We start from the raw sequence: 10,431 nt of genomic DNA on the forward strand, positions 1-10,431 counted from the left end.
AAAAAAGAAATGCAAATTATCACAGCCATTGGATGAGCTGTTATTTTCAACAGGTGAATTTACACGGCGGTTATTCCAGGAAGATATTATGACCCATTCCAATTTTTAGGGAAATTTATCAAAATCGACAATATAAAATATGTAGATTAATGTGACGTAAATCGAAATGTAAATAAATTATAAAATCAAACACTTGGAAACTATGTATAATAATATAACATAACAAACACCATCAATAACAATAATAATTAATAACGTACGTGTATATACATAGATAGTGGTTAAAACGAGATTATGACTATAAATCACATGCACGTTACATATATTGCGTAGATAGGTACCTACATACACGCGTATAATAATAATATATTATATTAATAATAATAGTTGTCACCACCAACCATGTTTAGAAGGTATATATTATCATTATTATTATACGTGTAGTGCCATCACCTCGATCTACATTTTGAAGTTCAAAAAAATAACATCAGATGATATGAAATTATACATTTTTATTATTAAATGATATTAATACGGTCGTTGCGGGATCAATCCAATGCATTGGAAACATAAAAACTGGATTTCAAAGTAGGAGTTATTCAATTATAACTTATAACTATGACTCTGATTTTGATACAATTTTTCCTATTGTTTTAAAAGTAGTTCCTGAAGTAGAAATCGTATTTTATAGGCGATACTGATTATTTTAATAATATTTTTTACTTTCCATTTTTTTTTTTTAAATTTATCGATATTGTTGAACATTATAAGGTATTTTAGAAGATATAGAACCTTTTTCATAATTTATTTTTGTATCAAACGTAAATTGATGAACAAAAATAATTATTATAATAAAAACCAAAATATTATTATGGTCGGTAGAGGTACATCGTACATAAATATAGTGATTAAAACAACACCAAAAAATATTTTTAACGAAATTTAACTGTACGCCTAATGTTTGAGTAATATTAAATAACTAAATAAATATAACAATAACATTTTTATTATTACAACATTTGTTTTTTTTCGTTATTATCATAATTATAATTATTTATTATAGATTCTGAGTGGAGCGCTGAATGCATTGATTTAACAATGATGTGTTTTTTTTGTTTTTGTTGTGCAACTAAAAAACGAATAACCGTTAGATACTTTAAATTATCACCCGATACTTATATTAGGTAAGTACTATTTTCTATACATTATTACATTTTCAAAATATTTTAACGCTTTTTGAGCAGCAGAAAATTTCTATTTTTACTAGTAGCATGTATGGTAAATTATAAAATAAAAATTTGGTGAAAATTTCGAGTATCTACGATTATTCGTTTTTAAGTAACAGCAAAATAAAAATAGGTGGGTAAGTGGATGTCGCTCTGCTGTACGCCTGTACAGTAGGTTACAAGTGGGTCACGGTAATGGATGGTTTTAAATTTGAATTCAATGATATAATAGCATAGAATAAGAAAAATGATTCTGAGCGAAAACGGTCAGTCAGCCTATAATATTACCAAGTATATTTGATGATATTATTGTGAGTAAAGTAATTTATATATAACCTATTTACGCGGAGCCTTGCTTTCAATTTTCAATCCTTAGCTATAAAAGTTGAACATTTTATAAATTTTTAACTACAAAATAATTATTAAATTATAAATTTGATAAATGTTGTCAAAATTTTAACTTTAAATGCTTATAAAAAAAAATTGTGTCTATGTATTTTTAATATTTTTCAACTGCTATTAGAACGATATATCAGGAGCTTTATATTAAATTTTCATGCTTTTTTACCTAACAAATAAAATAAGTTTTCACTGAAAGATTTTAATTTGATATCTGTAATCTGTTGGTTTTTTTTCTCTAAAAATGAGTAAACCGAAAAAAATGAAGACAATTAATGATTTTTTTAAAAACGAATCTGTTAATAGTAAGTTAACTATACTTCAAAGTATTAAATCATAGAAAAACATTTAAAAATTCCATTTGTATGAAATATAGGTGCTATAAACAACCAAGACTTGTCTCAGAATAATCAGAAATCAGAATCTCTTTCCTGGTCCAAGTTCTGAAAATGATTCCAACTTGGGTAAATAATATTATTCTCTACTCTCATGTGTTTTAAAAGCCTGTCTAAAACTCTCTAAAAATGTCCGTAAACAGTTCAAAAAGAGTCAAATTATTTTCAAAATTTTATGGTGTATAGAAAATGCTAATATAAACATTCAGTGAAATTTTCAAGTATCTACAGTCATTCGTTTTTTAATTACAACAAAATAAGAAAATCGTTACATGAGATATCGAGTGAATATCAAATGTTGTAAAAATATAAATTTCAGACGCTCATAAAAATTTAATTTAAGTTTCTTGTAGACATTTTTTTTTTGATAAAGGTAGAAAAACTTATGAGTAATCTTATATTACATTTTAAAATCTTAGATTTAAAAAGAAAAATTTTTATGAATTCTCAACTCAAAATAATTTGCTAATTTTCGTGATTTTTTCGTATTTTGTCGAAATTTGAACTTTAAATGCTTATAAATAAAAACTGTGACTAAGGATTTTTAATTTTTTTTCTCTGCCTTTGAAATAATAACCTAGGAGCCTTCTATTAAATTTTCAAGCTTTTTTACTAAACAGATAAAATTTTATTGATATTTATAGAAAAAAAAACTAAAAAAAATGGAAATTGACAATGTCCGTAAACAGCTCAAAATAAATCAAAATATTTAGAAAATGTTATGGTGTATAGGAAATGCAATTACAAACATTCAGTCAAAATGTCATGTCCCTACGGTTATTTGTTTTAGAGTTACACCAAAACCCAAAATGATTTTCTCGAAAACAGATTTTGCGTAAAATTTCCCGTTTTTCCTTAATTTTTCTTTTGTTTTTCACGTCGATTTTGATAACTACTGGGAATTTTTTACTTCTGACCCCCCAAAGTACCAACTAGATTCACTTTCCTATCAGAAAAGTTACTGTTGAAGAAAATCCAAGCATTTTTACTGTCCTAAAAGGTGATGATGACAGACACAAAAATAAAAAAAATTTAAAAAAACACACATCATTGTAAAATCAATACATTCATATTGCTTCGATCAGAATCTAAAAATTGTTCCATAAAAAATCGAATGTTGAAAAAATTTCAAACGATCATATAAAATTAATTTTGTCGTCTCAGAATTATAAAGTTCTAAATCAATTTTTTTGAAAAATAGTTTTTTTGCATATAATTATTTTTTGTTGTATAAATCAATCTTGAAATCATTTCGATCCGTTGGTTAGGTTAGGTTAGGATACAAATAATGAAGAGGTTTTATATATCATTGATTATGAATAGGTATTAGTAGTAATATAGTATTTATAATCAATGGTTCTATCATACAAACTGAATGATAAGGGTGAAACCGAGAAATAGTTACAACCTTTTCATTCTAAACAATAATATTAGCAATTAAATAGTTCTAAACGATCTTAGATGTAATATCACTAAAATTTTACAATGAAAACTGAAAAGGTACTATTATAAAACGATTATACCACTAATACAATATAAATTATTATTGTCCCATAATAAAATATTATTCCAGCATGTAGGTACTTACCGCCTATTTTTGTTTTGCTGCGATGATAAGGTAATATTTACCTAGTTACCTGGTATAGTATAATAATTATAAATTGTTCTGTTATGCTGTTTTCGTATCTGTGTTATATAATGTATAATATTATATAGGTACCATTCAAATCTCTTCGTCTAGCTCTGTCTTAACGTACTATACAGTTGTATAATAGTAGGCATTTCGTTTATTGCATAGTAAAAAAATTATAATTTATAACATAATTTACACTTGGAAGTTGGATTCGCAGCCTATAGAAAATGATTTAAATCAAAATAAAAAAGTTCTAACTAAATAAATAATTTGTATTTTCAGAAGGAAAACATGTAAAACAAATATTTTAGTTTTTATTATTAATTCAATCAATAATTGTGGTAAAAATAAATTGTAGATAATGTTGTGTTCTTTGGAACTTTCTTTATACTGCATATGGTTTTCACGATTTAATATTTATGTTGAAAAAAGTTATTCAATTTCTAACTTAAAAACGTTCCCCAGAACAAATACAAAAATTACGTTAGAACCTTTTTATTCCGAGACGATAAATTTTGACATTCCGGTAGATTTTGTTTTTTTGTTAAATATAAATATAGGAAAACTTATGAGGAATCAAGTAATACATTTTCAAATCTTAGATATGAATAGAACATTTTGTATGAATTTCTAACTCAAAATAATTTTAGATTTTGAGCAGAGCGATGAATGTATTGATTTTACAATAATGTATATTTTTTTTTTTTATGTGTACATGATAAGTAGTTGAAATAATGCTTCAATTTTAAATTTCAGTATCTTGTTCGGTGGAAAAGTGAATCAGTCAGAAAGTTGGTGCATTGAGGAGATCAAAATTTAAAATTTCCAGTAATTTTTAAAAACGCCGAGGAAAACAAAAAAAAAATTAATGAAAAACGGGCATTTTCACGCAAAAATTGGTTTTTGACAAAATACGTTTTGGTATTTGGTGTAACTCTAAAACAATTTATATACATGACTTTTTCACTGGTTGTTATATTAGCATTTTCGAAATACGACACAGTTTTCAAAATATTTTGATGTGTTTTGAACTGTATATGGACATTTACAGTTTCCAACTTTTTTAGTTTTTTTTTTATGATTATCAATAATATTATATTTGTTGGGTAAAAAAGCTTGAATATTTAATACAAGGCTCTTAACCTTAAAAATACATAGGCACAATTTTTTTAATAAGCATTTAAAGTTCCAATTTTGACAACATTTATCAAATTTAAAAATTATCAATTATTTTGTAGTTAAAAATGTATAAAATGTTCAACTTCTATAGCTAAGGATTGAAAATTTAAAACAAGGTTCCACGTAAATAGGTTATATTATGTAAATTACTTTATTAACAATAATATCATCAAATAAATAGGTACCTCAAAATTACAAAATTACAATAGTTACACCATAAACCTATATCAGTTTTGTCAAAAACAGATTTTGAGTAAAATGTCTTGTTTTTCTTAATTTTTTTTTTGGTTTTTCCCGACGCTTTTGAAAACGACCGAACATTTTCAATTTTGATCTCTTGAATGAGCACGAAACCTTGCACGAACACTGTACGAACAGGCGACCCATGACGGCACTGTTACCGCCACCACAACAACGATATTCAACAATGAAGTTATTAGAATTTACTAACATAATGATTTATAATATATCATTGAAACCACCGCGCACCGTGGTTGATTAACTGTAATTTGGTTATTTAATTATGATATAGCTGGCACTGCACGAAGGCAGTAGGTATAATGCCTATACGGCCCTTTGAAAAGTAATAATTATTCGATAAACGTGACCAACCACCGACCGTCTCCATAGTCATAGTGCACCATATAATAATATAGTGATAGGTACTATAACGGTAATATTAATTCGTCAATATTTGATGTACAGTATTGGAGCGAGTGTTAGAATCAAATGTATTATTATGTAGTGTTATACGCGTTGTAGTAAGTATAGAACGTTGCCCATCTCTGATGCATCAGTTTCATATAATATATTAATATCAAACGGGGAGAATACGAGAAGATTTTGATAATATTAGATGTCATCTCAGTGATACCTAGTCCCAGACTTCTATAATACTACACTAGATACCTAAGTAACTCCTATATAATTTACATGTTATCCATAAAGCTAATAAGGTGACGACCGCCATTTTAACATTTCATTTATTATACAAAATGTATTAGGAATAACATCGGATTTAACGGTGAAATAAAATAATAAATGTAAAATGATTTACGTATAATATATTTTTTTTTCTAAGCAACAAGTATAGAAATAATAAAATACAATACACAATACAACATAAATCATAATTAAACTTATTTACCATATTATACAATACCATTCACAATTGCCAACCAACTTTCAGCTTCAACTGGCAATTTCTTATTAAGTGTAGTATAGAAAACTGTGTAACTACCCAGTACAATTAATTTAACGTATGTTGAAATAGGATGTTAATATAATATATTTTACTTTACGTGAAACGAGACTATAATATAGGTACCGAATCTGTTTTAGATATCAAGCTGAAGTACTTGTACACCAGCCACTGTTTTTATCTAAAAACAGCAATCCACATTACTTATATTTGAGTGACGGAGTGGCCGAGCAGACTAAGGCGTCGGTTGCGACTGGCACCGACGCCGGTTCAAAACCTCGGCCGCAGACGGCATTTTCTTCAGGCAAGTCACGGTGTCCGGAGAGAAGTGTAGCCATCCCCCACCCGGACATGGCAGATACCATCAAGTGCCCACTGAAAAATCTGCCAAACTAACAAACACACGTGTTTAACCTAAGTTTAACCTGGTTAATTAATAATAATAAAAAAAAATTATTATATTTCAGTGTTATTACTCATTAATATTTTAAACTGTATTTTTAAAAATAAATCACCATTGTATAACACGTTTCAGTTATATGGAATAACATTTTTAACTGTAAGTAATAGATTTGCAAACGCATTTTTATAGTGCAATTTTAGTAAAATATTATTAAGACATTTTTTTTGGTATGTTTTGTGATTTTTTAGTGCATTAAAATCCTATCTCTAGTGTTGACTTATATAGGATCATTAGTCACCGTCCTTGTTTATCAGACACGGTTGATCATACGCTGTTTTACTGTCCGCAATGTGACGGTCTAAGGTGGGACCTCGGTATGCGCCTGGAACGTCCTGGGACTGGCTTCTGTAGACATGCCAAACATCCTCTGCGGACCGTTCTTCGAGGGTCTCCATGCCGACCTAGTCGAGAAGGCTAACGTCTTGTAGGACGCCGAAGAAACTTTACGGAATTTCTATCTGATGGTGGAAAACATAATGACAACGAAGGAGTTAGAAGAGAGAGTGAGACAGGCATCCGACTGCCGAGGAAAGGTGACGGGGACCTTCCGATAGGCTCTGTCCTCCACTTGCTAGCAGGTCCCTAACACTGTACGGTCTCAGACTGCCAGGGATCTACATACTATATAAGCCAGCAATTGCTGCGGAAAGTAGTCCTTGGCATTCGGAGCGTACGGAAACCAAATAATAAATTGTTGTTAAGAGGATGTCAGCGCACTATTTGTTTTCTCTCTCTGACCCACGCGCAACATGGACAAAATGCATTTGCACAGAATCGTTTTTTCTATGTTTTTAAGTAATTTCAGAGTAAAATCACCCATTACAAAAAAGATAGAGAATAATATTTTAGAGGGAATGATTTATCGATTTTATATTTTATTGTTATTTGGCTTTGTATTCGACTTTCGAAATAAACAAAAAAATTTTGTACATTTAAATTATGTTTACATTGTTTTGAAACAATCTTTAGAGAAATCGATAATATGTCATTCCCTCAAAAATATTATTCTCTACCTTTTTTGTAACGAGTGATTTTACACTAAGATTACTTAAAAACATAGAAAAAACGATTCTGCGCAAATATATTTTGTCTATGTTGCGCGTGGGCTAGAGAGAGAAAACAAATAGTGCGCTGACATCCTTGTAAAATCAAAACATTCATCGTTCCGCTCAGAATCTAAAAGGTTATACTGTATTCAATATGCAGATGTCCCGGTTTCGTAATTTCAAAATCTAGCCACCCTATTTTATATCATGTAGCGATTTTGTTGTAATTAAAAACAAATAACTGTAGATACATGAAAATTTGACTGAATGTTTAAAATGTTCTTAAGAATTTTAGATTCTGAGCGGAGCGAGGAATGTAATGGTTTTACAATGATGTTTATTTCTTTTTCTTTTTTATTCTGTAAACACTTTTTCTTCCTCTAAACTTGCTCAAAAGTATTAAGTATAGCATCTTTTCTGAAAGGTAATGTTCTTGAGCTAGTACTTTAAAGAGGTCATTTTTCGATTTTCGAAACCCTACTCGAAATAAAAGCGGTTAAAGGAGAAAAAACGTACGATTTCACGATTTTATAATATTAAATAATTACGGACGACGTTTTCTACCAGAAATATTGCTTCAAATGAAAAATGACAAGAGATATTTTTTGTTGTATTTTAGATTTTGTTTCACGGTTTAAAGTTCTGAAAATTTTAGCTATTTATAGACATTTTAATTTTGTTAGTTTTTTTGTTGTAATTCGGTTAAAAACATTCGTAAATACTTGAAATTTGGGTTGTTTACTTAATTAGCCTTACCTAGACATGGTAAAATTTTCAAAACATTTGAGCAACTTATGAGCTTTTTCTTTTATATTATATTTTTTTTCATTTTTATGATATTTCCTAATTATAAATTATAATTATAATTATATAAATGACCTATTTGTATAAATCGTTCTTAAGCTGTTCTTAAAACGCTTTGTTTATCACCATAGAAACGAATAAAATTAAATAAAAAAGATTCCCTCGTCCGCTCAGAATCGTTTTTTATGGAATGCAATAATTGCATTCAAATCGAATACAGTAAAATTACACTATCCTGTCCAAGGCCCGAAGGGACGATGGACAAACATCCACCACCGAAATGCGCTGACCTACTTTTTATAATTTATTATATATTGTTATAATGTTATGTAGGTAGTTGTAATTGTTGTAACATGTAGGTATTAATTGAAAAAAAAATAATAAATGATGGTGGCACTGTTGATGTAATGCTTAAGGAGTTTCGGCAGCATCGTCGATGTCACAAAAAAAGTTATAACTTATAAGTATTGACATTTTCGATAAATTTATTTTTGTTATGAATTTAAATTATATCATAAAATAATCTCCAAAAACGATATTATTTTCAAAATAATGATTGATATATAGTTCATTCGTACGACTGTTATTTCGTAGTTCGTATATTACTTTTACAGTCTTACGCATATAATATAACATACCTACTACATACTACATACTAATTAATACTTATTATACCATTGACTGGCAGATATATTTTATTGTAAGTACGTGTACGTGATAATAATAAATTATAATGAATTATTAATAATTATACTATATATCAAGGCTGGGCATTAACGAGTTAAAAATTTAATGTTAAGTTAAAAAGTTAATTTTATCTTAACTTTTTAACTTAACTAGTTACTTTTGGCTTTTAATAAACTTAACTGTTAACTTACTAAATTTCTTTCTTAATTAACGTGAAATTAACGAGCTAATTTTTCATTTTAAGAAGTAAGTTAAGTTAATTTATTTTGTTTTTAATTTTATAATATTTCACTATTTCAGATTATTCCTTTTTCATGTCAAAAAATATATGTCGTTAATTGTTTAAAGTTTAAAATGTGTGTCATTCGAATCTAACTTATATGGAAATACTGTATGAAGTATTAACACTATATCCTATAATTTAGTTTTGGGTTGGAAAAAAATTAAGTACGCTAGCGTTGTATAAACAAATTAACTTTTTTTTAACTTAATAAAAAGTTAACAAAAAGTGAGTATTAACTTAACTAAGTTAACCTATAGTTAAATTAACTTTTAACTTTTAACTTTTTGTTATTGGTGCATATTAACTTAACTTAACTGAGTTAAAAAAAATCGTTAACTTGCCCAGCCTTGCTATATAATATAATACTATACTAAACATCTGCCAATATGAACGTTCTGCAATGTGCTTCTGTCGACGCCGTCGTCGTCATTTCATTACAATTAATATTGAAACCAGCAGCAGAGCGCCATTGTCCTAATCGTCTGTGTAATATTCATTTTCACTCCCACGTACGCTTGTTTCCCGATCTATATTATGTAATATTATATTAATATAAGCTCTACGCGACTACGTATACGGATTACGGTTATTTTATTTATATTTTTTCACACGTCAAGCTTTTGAATAATTGATTATTAATACTTTGGGCGATCGATGACACGTGCACTTGAGCGATTATTTTCGTACACCTACTTATTATTATTTACGAGGTTAAATACGATGGCATCGGATCGTACGTCAATAATAATTCGATATTATTTTCGTTACAATAACCCGACGCGGAGTAGGTATTATTAGATTATGATGATCAGGTGCGGTGAAGCGTGTTTTTCTCTTCAACTATTGACACCTAAAATGGTGAAATAATGTTTTAAACGTGCTTCGAATAGACTAAACGTTAGTCACCGCTGCTGCTTCAACATGTTTAAATACGAATAACTTTTTTAAATTTTTAAATTTTCCATTAAGATTCCTAAGAAAAACGTGAAAAAATTACAAATATAACAAACAAATCGTATAATAAACATATAATACAGCCTATATTATTTTAATATTACCTATATATTATATGATTATTTATAAATGCATAATACGTATACACGTAATACACTGTA

At 28.2% G+C, this 10,431-nt stretch overlaps 1 long non-coding RNA gene across 1 annotated transcript; it reads left to right on the forward strand.

The window, feature by feature from the left end:
* The first annotated feature begins 458 nt into the window (after nucleotides 1–458).
* On the forward strand, nucleotides 459–6,553 carry LOC132948022 (uncharacterized). Its single transcript, XR_009664985.1, has 3 exons — nucleotides 459–588; nucleotides 1,064–1,184; nucleotides 6,174–6,553. It is a non-coding gene; the product is annotated as an uncharacterized LOC132948022 (long non-coding RNA).
* Nucleotides 6,554–10,431: the final 3,878 nt, after the last annotated feature.

The sequence above is a fragment of the Metopolophium dirhodum genome, chromosome 7, assembly GCF_019925205.1.
Source record: "Metopolophium dirhodum isolate CAU chromosome 7, ASM1992520v1, whole genome shotgun sequence".
Lineage (NCBI taxonomy): Eukaryota > Metazoa > Arthropoda > Insecta > Hemiptera > Aphididae > Metopolophium > Metopolophium dirhodum.